The sequence below is a fragment of the Schistocerca piceifrons genome, chromosome 6 (genome assembly GCF_021461385.2).
Source record: "Schistocerca piceifrons isolate TAMUIC-IGC-003096 chromosome 6, iqSchPice1.1, whole genome shotgun sequence".
NCBI classification, from domain to species: domain Eukaryota; kingdom Metazoa; phylum Arthropoda; class Insecta; order Orthoptera; family Acrididae; genus Schistocerca; species Schistocerca piceifrons.
The window spans coordinates 290621567-290636355 of NC_060143.1; positions in this window are offsets into that span (position 1 = coordinate 290621567).

Sequence of the window (14789 nt, forward strand, 5' to 3'; positions counted from 1 at the left end):
ACTCCTCTGCTCGGCCGTCTATTCTTCGGCGTCTCGACTCTATCCACCACCGTGGATTACGTTTAGTGTCTGGAGCTTTTTACACCAGCCCTGTGGAAAGCCTTTATGCTGAGACTGCTGAACCTCCGCTGTCCAATCGGCGGGCAGTCCTTCTGAGTCGTTATGCTAGCCATCTGTCTTCTATGCCTGATAATCCAGCCCATGATCTTTTTTTCGACGCCTCCTTTGATGTCGGGTATGCAGGCCGCTCCTCCTCCCTACTACCCCCGGGAGTCCGCTTTCGTCAACTGCTCCATTCTCTTTCCTTCCGCTTTCCTAAAACCTTCTTGACAACTTGGGGTACAGCACCGCCTTGGCTCCGTCCCCGGATCGACTTGTTCCGAGACCTATGTCAATTTCCCAAGGATGGTACTCCTACACTTGTTTACCGTCGGGCATTTGCTGCTCTATGTGCACAAATGACGGACGCCACATTTATTTACACCGACGGCTCGAAAACATCGTTAGGTGTAGGGAGTGCCTATATTGTTGGCGACACCCCAAATCACTTTCGGCTTCCCGACCAGTGTTCGGTTTATACTGCGGAGCTTTACGCTGTTCTCCAGGCTGTCCACTACATCCGCCGCCATCAGCGGATACAGTACGTAATCTGCTCAGATTCTCTCAGCTCTCTCCTCAGTCTCCAAGCTCTTTACCCTGTGCACCCTCTGGTTCACCGGATTCAGGACTGTCTGCGCTTGCTCCACCTGGGGGGCGTCTCAGTGGCGTTCCTCTGGCTCCCGGGACACGCTGGTATCTGTGGGAATGAGGCGGCCGATATAGCGGCCAAGGCTGCAGTCTCTCTTCCTCGGCCAGCTATTCAGTCGCTTCCCATTACCGATCTACGGAGCGGTTTATGTCGCCAAGTTGCTCATTTATGGCATGCGCATTGGTCAACACTTCCCCATAATAAATTGCAGGAAGTGAAAGCCCTTCCTTGGGCTTGGACCTCTTCCTCCCGAACGCGTCGTCGGGAGGAGGTAATTATAGCTAGACTCCGGATAGGGCACTGTCTTTTTAGTCATCGACATCTTTTAAGCGTTGATCCTCCCCCACTCTGTCCCCACTGCTCTCAGCTGTGGACAGTCAGACACCTTTTAATTGAATGCCCCTATTTTAATCCGTTACGCTCCCGTCTAAAGCTATCGCCTGATCTATCGTTGATTTTAGCAGATGACACGCGCTCAGCCGACCGCGTTCTCCAGTTTATTAGTGAAATGACGTCAGTCATTTGAAATTTTTTTTTTAAGCATCCCTTCTGCCTTTAGTTTCTCAAATTTTATGACTTTGTTCCCATTGCTGCTGGTTTTAAATTTCGTTTTTTTCCTGTTTCCTACGTCACGGGCTGGGCGCTAATGACCATAGAAGTTTTGCGCCCTAAAACCACAAAAAAGAAGTGTTGAAGTTGTTAGACCCCATACACCACTGTGGGGTTCGGCTTGCCACTGGCGCTTTTCGCACTAGCCCCGTGGATAGTCTACTGGTGGAGGCCGGGGTTCACCCTCTGCGGATTCGCCGCCATCGTCTGCTCGCCGACTATGCTGTCCACGTGAATGGCTCGCCAGGCCATCCCAATCGTCGCCTGCTTTTCCCTGCCATGGTCCTCCATCTGCCCGAACGGCGACCTAGGTCTGGGCTTTCCATAGCTGTCCGCGTCCGGTCCCTGCTGTCGGAACTTGGGACATTCCCTCTTCTGCCTCCCTTCCGGGTCCGTGCACCTACGCCTCCCTGCTGTTTGTCCCGGCCGTCCATCTGTCTGGACTTGGCACAGGGACCCAAGGACTCGGTTCCGCCTGTGGCCCTCCGTCGCAGTTTTCTTGCGCTCCTCGCCTTATTTTCGGACTGTGAGCCTGTCTACACGGATGGTTCCCTGGTTGATGGTCGCACTGCCTACGCTTTTGCTCACGCTGCCCATGTTGAGCAGCGCTCCTTGCCGGCTGGCTGCAGTATTTTTACTGCAGAGCTGGTGGCCATATTGCGCGCTCTTGAGCATATGCGTTTCTGCACAGGTAGGTCCATCGTCATCTGCAGTGACTCCCTGAGCAGCCTTCAGGCCATCGACCGCTGCTATCCCTCTTCTCCTCTGGTGTCCTCTATTCAGGAGTCTGTTTCCGCCATTGCCCGTTCTGGACGTTCGGTGGTCTTGGTTTGGACGCCAGGTCACGTTGGCATCCAGGAGAACGAACGTGTTGACAGGCTGGCCAAAGGGGCGCTCGACGCCCCAGCTTTGGAGATCGGCCTCACGGCTCCCGATCAGCAGCTGGTGTTGCGCCGTAAGGTTCTTGGGATGTGGTCTGCTGAGTGGCGAGGCTTGACAATGCCTAATAAACTGCAGGCTGTCAAGGAGACGACCGATGTGTGGCGCTCCTCCCTGCGGTCTTCTCGCAGGGACTCTGTTATCCTGTGTCGGCTCCACATCGGCCATACATGCCTGACGCAAGGCCATCTTTTGCGTCAGGAGGATCCCCCCCTGTGTCGGTGTGGGTCCCGGCTGACGGTCGCCCACATTTTATGGGAGTGTCCCCGACTCCACACCCTCCGGCAGTCTTTTAATCTCCCGGGCACCTTGCGTTTGATTTTATGCGACGATGCCTCCATGGCTGACAATGTTTCACATTTTATCCGTCCTAGTCCTTTTTATGGATCCATTTAGGGGGTCCTGCACCTTTACGTTTCTGTGTCTTTTGTCCTCGCGTCTCTCCATATTTGTTGCTGTTTTGGTGTGTCGTCAGATGGTTGACTCTTTCCCTTTTTTGTTGTCGTGGTCAGTCAACCAGTCTCCGGCCATCTTCTTTTCTTCTATTTCTTTCTGTCTGGTGTTCGTCTGTACTCTTCTTTTCTGTAGTGTTCGTCGCCTAATTTGTGTTCTTTAGCACCTGGGGGGGGGGGGGGGGGAGTCTCCTTCCCCTTGGGGTTTTATCTGCTCTGCGACTTTGTCTCGCTTGTTTTTGGAATGGGGGACTGATGACCTTAGCTGTTTAGTCCCCCCTTAAACATCCCAACAACCACCTGTTGAAATAACCTGAGCCGTCACAGGAAAGCCAGTGACCTTGCCAGAGGCAGAGTAAGGCTCCTGTATTAGTATTATATCTACCTCATTTTACTCAGTCATTTTTCTAAGTTCCTGTGTGACGGTATTACTTCTCATAGCATTTAATTGATAAACCTTGACGGATGCCATTACGGATGTCTAGTATAATAGTGATCTTCAGGCCACTTCTTGTAGGGATCAAAACCAATTCTCCCATAAATCATCACCATTTCTCTATAATGCTTTTCTATGTCAAAAACCCTGCCCGTCTTTGAAAGACCCTGTGAACTAGAATCAGTAACTCTTTGTGATCACATGGCAGATTTAAAGATGCCAGCTGTATGCAGTCAACGTCCTCCAGAGTTGGGAATGTTATTTTCTTCCCGTTTGGGTGCCCAACACGTACAAGCTGTCTCAGAGCAACCATTAAAGTAGACGGCTCCTCTAGTCGAGACAACTTTATTGCGTCTTCACACATACTGTATACATCTCCGGGAGGACATGCATTATATGTATGTATATCTACTTTGTTACAAGGTGTATCTACAGACTGGGATAGGGTTAACATCTGCAAAGGACCACCACCTGACACCAAATTGTCTATCAAGGAATCTACACTACGTGTTTGGTCTGCTTCCATACTCGCCGAGGGCGCCGTCCTCTCTTCTTCCTCGACCGGCAAGGATTCAGCTGTCGCTGGCCCCGCGCTGCTCGCACCTCCAGTAGCCCCCAATGCCTCAGGCGGCACAGGGGGCCCATCCCGGGCCGATTCTGACCTGCTGGAAATTAACCTCCACCAACGCGCCGCGTCCCTTGCTTTCTTACTGGGAGATTTATGGGTCTTTTTCGCACCTTTCTTATGGTTCTCCATAATCGGTGCGTTGTATCTGTCGTTGCAATAGTAACTTGTATGTCGCACATTCCTTTCCAGGTGTGCGACATGTTCTCTTTCTGTACATGCAAGGTATGCAGACTGGGGGGAGGCCTTTCTTGAACAGTTTTTCTTGTCATGGCTGTCATGGCCACAATGTGCACAGACTGGGTTCTTTATTTCACAGTATTTGGCCACATGGCCATAATCTTGACATTTGGTACATCTAGGTACCGCTGTATAGTCTTTTATGGAGACTGCACTGCACTGTATTGATTGTAATTTTTCTCATCTCGGGTGCTATTTCCGCCACGTGATGCACAGTTGTACGATCACGAGGACCAGTCTTAAATCTCAATTTAAACTTCTCTAGGAATTCCTCACGTTTCATCTGCTCTTCGAAATTTTGTGTGTATATGCAATCCATGATATCATCCTGTGTCATGTATGTCGGTATATCGTATAACATCATTAGTGGACGCCTTTTTCGCGGTTTCTCACAAGTAAAGTGTTGTTTTAATTGTGGGTTGTTTATTAGTTTGTCTGAATCTTCTGGGGAGGCTACTTCGACAATCAGTAAATTTTGTGTTCTTACTGCATTTATCTTTATTTTATCTTTCTTTGGGTCTATACTTTTTTCGAAGTTTTCTTTTGATTTATTTATATCCTCTCCCTTTTTTGATTTAACAAACAAGGTCGGGACAATTTTCTCGACATTCTGTTTAATTACCTCCTGCACTTTTTGTCTAACTGTAGGAGTTGCAGCAACCGCTGCGTATGTCTTAGCAGGCTTTTGTAGTTCTTTCCTTAGTATGTCGTTTTCGGCTTGTACTTCAGAGTACTTGCCTTCTAGTCGCGCGTGGGCTAACGCCCATTGCGCGATAGTCTCCTTGAGTACTCGTACTTGCTCGGCATTTATCTTGCCGTGTTTTACACTTCGATCGAGTAATTGAAGGAAGTGTGAATGTCGGTCAACGACCGACATATCATCGCCCACGTCATCACCGAAAATAGGAGCATCATGCTCCGAAGCGCCAGCATCACTCTTTGTCTTCAGCCATGATTATAAGAGAGTGAAAGAAAAGAAGACCCGTCTGATAACCCCCGACCGCTTCCACGGGCATGAGGGGGGGGGGGGGGCAAAGCAGCTTGTCCACCAGTCCTGCCCCAGAACCAAGGGCATTTTTTCCAGCTGCATAGGTTAAGGGCGCCGTTCCCAACGTCCTTGTCCTCCTCGACAGCCGTGTCTCCCGAGATTTCTCCCGTCCCTTCTCCGCCGAGTGTCCCCCGCACTCCGGGAAGGCGGATTCACCTTCCGCGCTTCACCTCTTACTAGGCCAGGTTCCCACCTATTGGCCTAGGACCCGGTCCTACTCAGGTGCCGGGCCGGTCCCCCAGGCTTTCAGAAGATCGCGCCCATCTAACGTAGCCGCTCGATGTCACCACCTCACGGTTTGACGGAACGTGCCTCAAGGCACGGCGAAAGGCCCTCGGCGGCTCGGGTCGCGATCCCTCCCAGGCAGGCACGGCTGACGGAAACTGGGCGCAGATGCACGGTAGGCGCTCCGGGGACTTTTAACGTCGTCCAAGACGTGAGGAACTGCGGCAGGACCACTGCAGGGATCCGGGATCGTCGTGAGACTTACCCTCATACCCTCGCCCAGCCACCGCGCTCAACTCAGGAGAGACAGTTGTTATGTCTCTCGTAACGCAGCCTCCCCTGCGCCATGCAACCTTTGCTTTCGCTTGGGTTGGGGGCAATTATCGTCCTGCCAGGACGGGAGTTTTACGTCCTGCCTTGACACAACGACAACCCACGCCTATCAACGCAGCCCGGAAGGTGTTAAAGGAGTCAGTCCGGGTCTTCTACGTGGAGTTTTACATCAACGAGATGGTGCGGCACTCAAGCCCGAGTTACGTTCCCCAGAGGGTCTCCACACGTACTGGGGGATCATGGCCGACCATGTCTCACCCACCGCTTTTGATAATTCACGGTGGGCCAGTGCGGACCAGTGTGGGTTGCACCCAGATAAGTGCTAGCCTTTTTACGTCATGCATGGGCGGCCCTTCCCGTGTTAGCTTCGCCCCATCCAAGGGGGGTACTGAGCGCCAGGACCACGTCAAGGCCACGGGATAGGACATTACGGTCCCCGCCCCACTCAGGTTCCTGTGAGCCCTGCTGAAAACAAAGTTTTCAGGGAATGAGAGGGTCTCCTGGCGGTTTTAACCCAGTTATCGGGAGGCAACACACCTCCCCCGGGTGGCGCCACGCAGAACGCTTTCCCAGCGAGTAGATAGGGACAGCGGGAATCTCGTAAATCCATTCATGCGCGTCACTAATTAGATGATGAGGCATTTGGCTATTTCTAGCCGTCTTTATTCATCGGAAATGAATAACACATATATATTACATAGTCATGATGTAATAATACTAGGTCGATGTAATTCGCCAATGTCCACCACCGGGGTGGGGACTTACAGCACGACACCAAATAATAACTAATGTAAATATATGAGGGAAGAAAACACAAATGGAAAGACAAGAGAAAACAAGAATAAAGATGGGTTATTCCTCCTGTGGATAGGCCCCAGGAGTCAAGGCGAAGAGATAACCAGCAGCCTATCCGACGCCGGCTCGCTCCATCGGGCGTGGCGCCGTCATGTGCTCGAAGATCCGATAGCTCGTGCAGCAGCTCTGCAGTACCCTTGTGCTAAGTACCGCCAGTTCTCGGGGTCGAAATCCAAGTGTAGAGAGGTCCCTCGCCGACGCTGGAGACCAAACACCCCTCCAGTTCAATGTTGCGGTGGACGCAGTCACCTCCTCGACATCTCGGTGCAGGTTGGAGACGGCACGCCTGATGGACGGCGTGTCGTAGTAGGCCGCCTTCTGTGAGTGACACCAGTCGAGCCGGAGGTGATCTCAGACTACCTGGGCGTCGATCACGCGGGCGATGCCGTCTTTAACCGCCACCACATCAGGCTTGCGGATTCCCTCAGGTGTTCGGAGGTGGGGCTCCACAGACGTTGAAGCCCCGCTGCACGAGTCCACGAGCGACATAGCGCACGATCGCGTCATGTCGTTTAACTCGGGACCCGTGCGTCCTGAAGCAAGCCTGTAGTACATGGTTGGCGGTCTCCACGGTTTGGCAGCCCGCGCGGCATCTGGTGTCCGCCTCCCGCCCCCGACTGCGCCGCGCCCTCGTCGGGAAGGCGTTGATGCGGGCGCGGAGGGCGTCGATGTAGTTACGCCCAGATAGCAGGCGACTGGTGTCGGCGACCCATTGATGTTGCTTCTTGACGGCGGCAGAGGATGACAGCGCCGCACCGTCAAAGGCAACGTGCAGGCGCGCGGCCCACATCTCTCCAACCTGCGTCGACGATATGAGGAGGTGCCGTTCCAGCACCTCAATCTCAAGCTGTAATTCGCCTAGGCCTGAACCGTCGAAGGCTGGCCCCATCTTCTGCATCGCCAGGAGACGGGACCGGCGAAGGATGGGTCCCATCCATCGGCATGATGGGATGCCGAGGCCCCCCTGGACAACAGGAGCGTGGAAGTAGCCCAGGGGAGTGTCCGCCGGAAAGCGGAACCATCTCCTGACGGCGGCCCTGATGGTCACGTCGGCCGCTTTCAGAGCACCCACTCGGGTGCGACTGAGAGCCAGCCCATGGTACAGACCAGGCAGAAGCACATTGGTGAGAGCGTAGAGGCGCTGTTGCGGCTTAAGCGGAGCTCAGGAGATGACGTCTAGCTGCTCCCCCAGGTGACGTCGGGGATTGAAGACGCAGCGACCTGCGGTGGAGAATTGCAGCCCCAGGTACCGGAAGGTTTCACCCACACGCAGGGCAGGCACGGTGGTGTTGCCTGCCTTGAAGGTAAAGTCTGCGTCTACCTTCACCTTCTTGTCACGTCCAGACGCGACCAAGGCGAGGGTGAAACACTTCCGGGCGTTGATCTGCAGCCCCAGGTGTGCGAGGGCTGCGACAGCTGCGTCGATGAGGGACTGCAAGCCCCCTCACGGTCGATGCAAACAGCAAGACGTCATCTGCAAAGGCCGCAGCGTTGACTCTGCGACCAAGGATCCGAGCTCCGATGTGGGAGGGAAGTTGACTCAAGACACAGTCCACTGCAATATTGAAGAGGAGGGGGGAGAGGGGATCGCCCTGACGTACGCCCCTTGACGGCTGAACAGACACTCCCACGCCGGCGCCGCCCGCTATCACCGTCGCGCTGCCCTCGTAGCACTTCTCGACGTACTCGATAAAGCAATCCAGCAGGCCATGCGCCCTCAGCACAGGGCGGAGGGCAGCATGATACACCGAATCAAATGCTTTAGAGACGTCGATCGATGCCACAAAAACAATGCGACAGGAGCGGACCGCGTCAGTGAGAGCAGTGTTTAAGATGAAGGTGTTTTCCAACATCCCATCCTGGGGGATGAATGCCCGCTGACGTTCGTCCACAGCACACGCACGCATCAGGCGTGACGCGAGAACCTTGTGAAAGGTCCGCGCCAGGACCGAGCAGACGGTAATGGGGCGAAAGTCAGCGGGGGATGTTGGTGCAGCCGTTTTGGGGAGAAGTGACGTCCGCGCGCGAAGTAGACGCTCAGGAAGGGCGCGGGCCAGGAGGAAGAGGTTCATGACTTTCACCAGGACTTCGTGCGGCAGGCGCCGCAGCTGCGCTGGAGTAAGGCCGTCCGGCCCGGCTGCCGATCCCCTGGGTGGCAAGGCAGCAGCGACCTCCTCGTATGTGACCGGCCCCCAAAGGCACTCAAGAGCGACAGCCTTTGAGTGCGGGAGGAGGCGGTCACGGATGAAGCCCGCGGTGCAGATGGGCTTCTTTGTGAAGAGGTCTGCCCAGAAGTCCATCAGACCGGGGATGTCATGTGGCAGCTGCAGCAAGGTGCCATCCAGCAGGCCGCGCACACAACGTGCACGCGACCTGCGGAAGACATCCTGCATCCGCGCGTACTCCCAGCGGCGCCGCTTGCGCTTCTGCAGCGGCGGAGCGGCAGGCGGCCGCTTGGATGTCAGGCGCAGCCGCTGCGTCCTGGTGTTCGACCTCTCCCCCCTGGACCCGACCGACGCATGGGCATCCGGGACTATGCCCAGGATGACATCAGGCGGCGTGCCCCGCCCCAGACCAATGACTCGGTCTAGAGCAGAGAAACGCTGGGCGGAAGCAGGGAGCTCCGCCAGATGCTCCCAGATGGCGGCGTCAGTCGGCCCCTCCGATGGCGGCCCGCTGGTGTCGGCCGCGAAGTCCTCAGCTGCGTCATTAGACAGCGCAGCGTCATCGCCCGCGTCGGGCAGCGGCCTCTCCGCTCCCCGGCGGGACGCCGGCTCTTCGCCCCGACCGATGTCAAGTGCCTCCATGAAGTCGCGGACCAGCTGCTTATGAGCAGCCTTCCGCCGTTGGCACTTGATTGCCTCGAGCGTTCGGTCGGGGAACATCCTAGTCAGCTCTTGGTTGACAAAGAAGAACCGTGCGCCCCCCCTCAAGGAACAGTTCCGCCTCTGCTTTGGCGAGCGATAGGACTTCTTCTTCGGTCAACCTCGCGTGATGCCTCTCCGTGATGATCTCCACGTTGGCGGCCGCTAGGTGTTTGCGGCGCCGGTCGACCCCGAGACCGTTTTTGGTGGTAAATGTGCGGTGGCACTCACTGCCGGCAAAAGAGGCTACACAAGCTATCAGATCTTCGTCACGGCCGGTTGGCCGGATAGGTGCTGGGGAAGCTGGGGTGGCACCTTCAGCGGAAGGGCCACCACTTGTATTCACTTTAATGCTGCCCCAAACTTGAAAGGGATAATGCGAGGGCGGCCTGGTAACCCCCCCAAGTCCCTGGTGCGGTCTTCTACTCTGCGAAAATCAGCGGGCCCACGTGAAGGGAGAAGACCGCAGGAGAGGAGAGGCTAGGCTAAGAGGGCTAGGCCCAAGTATTGCGGATCACTCTCCCTGTAGCTACAACCCAAGGAAGGTACCTCACAGCAGCAGCAGCAGCACGACTCCATCAAGACCGCGCTTCGGAAAGCCAAGTCCGGATGCAGCCACGCCGCCGCCACTTGGCCATTACTAGCCGTCTTTATTCATTCACATGAATAATACATATATATACAAAGTTTGCGGCAGATGTTCTTCGCCAGTGTCCACCACTGGGGTGGGGACTTACAGGGCGACACCAAAAATTTAAAAACTAATGTACATATACATGAAGAAGGAAACACAAATTTAAAGACAGAAGAAAACAAGAATAAAGACGGAGTATTCCTCCTGTGGATAGGCCCCAGGAGTCAAGGCGAAGAAAATAACCAGCAGCCTAGCCGACGCCGACACGTTGCATCGGACTAGGAGCCGTCATACGCTCGAAGATTTTGTAACTTTTGCGGCAGCTCTGTAGTATACGGGTGCTCAGCACCGCCAGTTCTCGGGGTCGGAAGCCTAAGGCGGCGAGATCCCTCGCCGAAGCTGGAGACCATACGCCCCTCCAGTTCAACGTCGCGGTGGACACAGTCACCTCCTCAACGTCACGGTGCAGGTTGGAGATGGCACGCCGGATGGACGGCGTGTCATAGTAGGCCGCCTTCTGGGAGTGACACCAGTCGAGCCGGAGGTGGTCTCCGACTATCTGGGCGTCAACCACGCGGGCGATGCCGTCTTTGACCGCCACCACGTCAGGCTTGCGGATGCCCTCAGGTGTTCGGAGGTGGGGCTCCACGGAGACGTTGAAGCCCCTCTGCGCGAGTCCACGGGCGACATAACGCACAACAGCGTCATGGCGCTTGACCCGGGACCCGTGCGTCCTAAAGCAAGCCTGAAGTACGTGGTTGGCGGTCTCCACGGCCTGGCACCCCGCGCGGCATCTGGTGTCTGCCTCCCGCCCGCGACTTGCGCCGTGCCTTCGTGGGGAAGGCGTTGATGCGGGCGCGGAGGGCGTCGATGTATTCACGCCCAGATAGCAGGCGACTGGTGTCGGCGACCCACTGATGTTGGCCACTGACGGCGGCAGAGGATGACAGCGCCGCACCGTCAATGGCGATGTGTAGGCGCGCCGCCCACATTTCCCCAACCTGCGTTGACGACTTGAGGAGGTGGCCCTCCCACGTTAAGTGGCGCTCCAGCACCTCGATCTCACGCTGCACCTCATCCAGGCCTGCACCGTCGCAGGCTGGCCCTATCTTCTTCAGCGCCAGGAGACGGGACCGACGGAGCGTTGGGCCCATCCAACGGCAAGATGGAATGCCGATGCCCCCCTGGGCAACAGGAGCGTGGAAGTATCCCAGGGGGGTGTCTGCCGGAAGGCGGAACCATCTCCTGACGGCGGCCCGGATGGTGATATCGGCCGACTTCAAGGCACCCACCCGGGTGCGGCTGAGGGCCAGCCCATGGTACAGGCCAGGGAGAAGTACGTTGGTGAGAGCGTGGAGGCGCTGTTGCGGCTTCAGCGGAGCTCGGGAGATGACGTCAAGCTGCTCCACCAGGTGGCGACGTGGATTGAAGACACAGCGACCCGCCGTGGAGAATTGCAGCCCCAGGTACTGGAAGGTTTCACCCACGCGCAGGGCAGGCATGGTGGTATTGCCTGCCTTGAAGGTGACGTTGCCGTCCACCTTCACCTTCTTCTCGCGCCCTGACGCGACTAAGGCGAGGGTGAAACACTTCCGGGCGTTGATCTGCAGCCCCAGGTGAGCGAGGGCTGCGGTAGCTGCATCGATGAGGGACTGCAAGCCCCTCGGGGTCGCTGCAAACACCAAGACGTCATCTGCAGAGGCCGCAGCGTTGACTCTGCGACCGAGGATCCGAGCTCCGATGTGGGAGGGCAGTTGGCCCAAAACGTAGTCCACCGCAAAGTTGAACAGGAGGGGGGAGAGGTGATCTCCCTGGCGAACGCCCCGTGATGGCTGCACAGACACGCCCACGCCGGCGCCGTCCGCTATCACTGTCGTCCTGCCCTCGTAGCACCGGTCGACATACTCGACAAAGCAATCCGGCAGGCCATGCGCCTTCAGCACGGGGCGAAGGGCAGCATGATCTACCGAATCGAATGCCTTAGATACGTCGATCGATGCCACAAAGACAGAGCGGCAGGAGCGAACTGCGTCGGTGAGAGCCGTGTCCAAGATGAAAGTATTTTCCAACATCCCATCGCGAGGGATGAATGCCCGCTGACGTTCGTCCACAGCACACGCGCGCATCAGGCGTGACGCGAGAACCTTGTGAAAGGTCCGCGCCAGCACCGAGCAGACTGTAATGGGGCGAAAGTCAGCGGGGGATGTTGGTGCAGCCATTTTCGGGAGAAGGGACGTCCGCGCGCGAAGCAGGCGTTCCGGAAGGGCGCGGGCCAGAAGGAAGAGATTCATCAGTTTCACCAGGACTGCGTGCGGCAGGCGCCGCAACTCCGCTGGGGTAAGGCCGTCCGGCCCGGCCGCTGATCCCCTGGGCGGCAAAGCGGCGGCGACCTCCTCATGTGTGACCGGCCCCCATAGGCACTCGAGAGCGACAGGCTCTGAGTGCGGGAGGAGGCGGTCACGAATGAAGCCCGCGGTTGAGATGGGCTTCTCAGTGAAGAGGTCCGCCCAGAAGTCCAGCAGACCAGGGATGGCAGGTGGCGGCTGGAGCAGGGTGCCATCCAAGAGGCCGCGCACGCAACGTGCACGCGACCTTCGGAAGGCATCCTGCGTTCTCGCATATTCCCAGCGGCGCCGCTTGCGCTTCTGCGTCGGCGGCGCGGCAGGCGGCCGCTTAGATGGTTGGCGCGGCCGCTGTGTCCTGGTGATCGATCTCTCCCCTCTGGACCCGACCGACGCAAGGGCATCCGGGAGCATGCCCAGGATGACATCGGGCGGCGTGCCCCGCCCTAGACCAATGACTCGATCCAGGGCAGAGAAACGCTGGGTGGAAGCAGGTAGCCCCGCCAGATGCTCCCAGATGGCGGCGTCAGTCGGCCCCTCCGGCGGCGGCCCGGTGGTGTCGACCGCGAAGTCCTCAGCTGCGTCGACGGGCGGCGCAGCGGCCTCGCCCGCGTCAGGCAGCGAGCTCGCCGCTCCCCGGCGGGACGCCGGCTCTTCCCCCCGACCTATCTCAAGCGCCTCCATGAATTGGCGGACAAGCTGCTTGTGGGCAGCTTTCCGCCTTTGGCACTTGATTGCCTCGAGCGTTCGGTCGGGGAACATCCTGATCAGTTCTTGGTTGACAAAGAAGAACCGAGCGTCCCTCTCAAGGAACAGTTCGGCCTCTGCCTTGGCGAGCGACAGGACTTCTTCCTCCGTCCACCTCGCGCGATGCCTCTCCGTGGCGATCTCCGCGTTGGCGGCCGCAAGATGTTGGCGAAGGCGATGGACCCCGAGACCGTTCTTGGTGGTGAAGCTACGGTGACACTCACTACAGGCGTAGACAGCTGCAACAGTTACAAAAATCTTCGGCACGGCCGGTTGGCCGGCTAGGTGCTGGGGAAGCTGGGGTGGCACCTTCAGCGGAAGGGCCACCACTTTTGTTTACTTGTGTACTGCCCCCAACTTAAAAGGGATAATGCAAGGGGGGGCTGGTAACCCCCCCAAGCCCCTGGTGCGGTCTTCTACTCTGCGAAAATCAGGGGGCCCACGAGAAGGGGAGAAGATCGCAGGAGAGGAGAGGCTAAGAGGGCAAGGCCCATGTATTGCGCATCACTCTCCCCGTAACTACAGCCCAAGAAAGGCACATCGCAGCAGCAGCACGACTACATCAAGACCGCGCTTCGAAAAGCCGAGTCCGGATGCAGCCACCCCGCCGCCACTTGGCCGCCTTAAGAGAGTCATAGTTATACCCGCCGTTTACCTGCGCTTGCTTGAATTTCTTCACGTTGACATTCAGAGCACTGGGCAGAAATCACATTGCGTCAACACCCGCTAGGGCCATCGCAATGCTTTGTTTTAATTAGACAGTCGGATTCCCCCAGTCCATGCCAGCTCTGAGTTGATCATTGAATGGCGCCCGAAGAGAATCCGTGCACCCGCGCGCCCCCGGAGGAGCACGCTAAGGCGGACGCGACCTCGCAGCAAGGAAGATCTGTGGGAGGCCAAGGCACGGGACCGAGCTCGGATCCTGCACACAGGTTGAAGCACCAGGGCGCGAACGCCGCGCAGGCGCGCGCATCCTGCACCGCCAGCCAGCACATCCTGCACCGCCGGCCAGCACGAGGCCGACCAATGGCGAGAGCAGACCACGCCCGCGCTAAACGCCCGCACTTACCGGCACCCCTACGGCACTCACCTCGCCCAGGCCTGGCACGTTAGCGCTGACCCACTTCCCGACCAAGCCCGACATGCCCCAATCCTCAGAGCCAATCCTTATCCCGAAGTTACGGATCCAATTTGCCGACTCCCCTTACCTGCATTATTCTATCGACTAGAGGCTCTTCACCTTGGAGACCTGCTGCGGATATGGGTACGAACCGGCGCGACACCTCCACGTGGCCCTCTCCCAGATTTTCAAGGTCCGAGGGGGAGATCGGGGCACCGCCGCAACTGCGGTGCTCTTCGCGTTCCAAACCCTATCTCCCTGCTAGAGGATTCCAGGGAACTCGAACGCTCATGCAGAAAAGAAAACTCTTCCCCGATCTCCCGACGGCGTCTCCGGGTCCTTTTGGGTTACCCCGACGAGCATCTCTAAAAGAGCGACCCTCCTACTCGTCAGGGCTTCGCGGCCGGCCGCAAGGACCGGCCATGACTGCCAGACTGACGGCCGAGTATAGGCACGACGCTTCAGCGCCATCCATTTTCAGGGCTAGTTGCTTCGGCAGGTGAGTTATTACACACTCCTTAGCGGATTCCGACTTCCATGGCCACCGTCCTGCTGTCTTAAGCAACCAACGC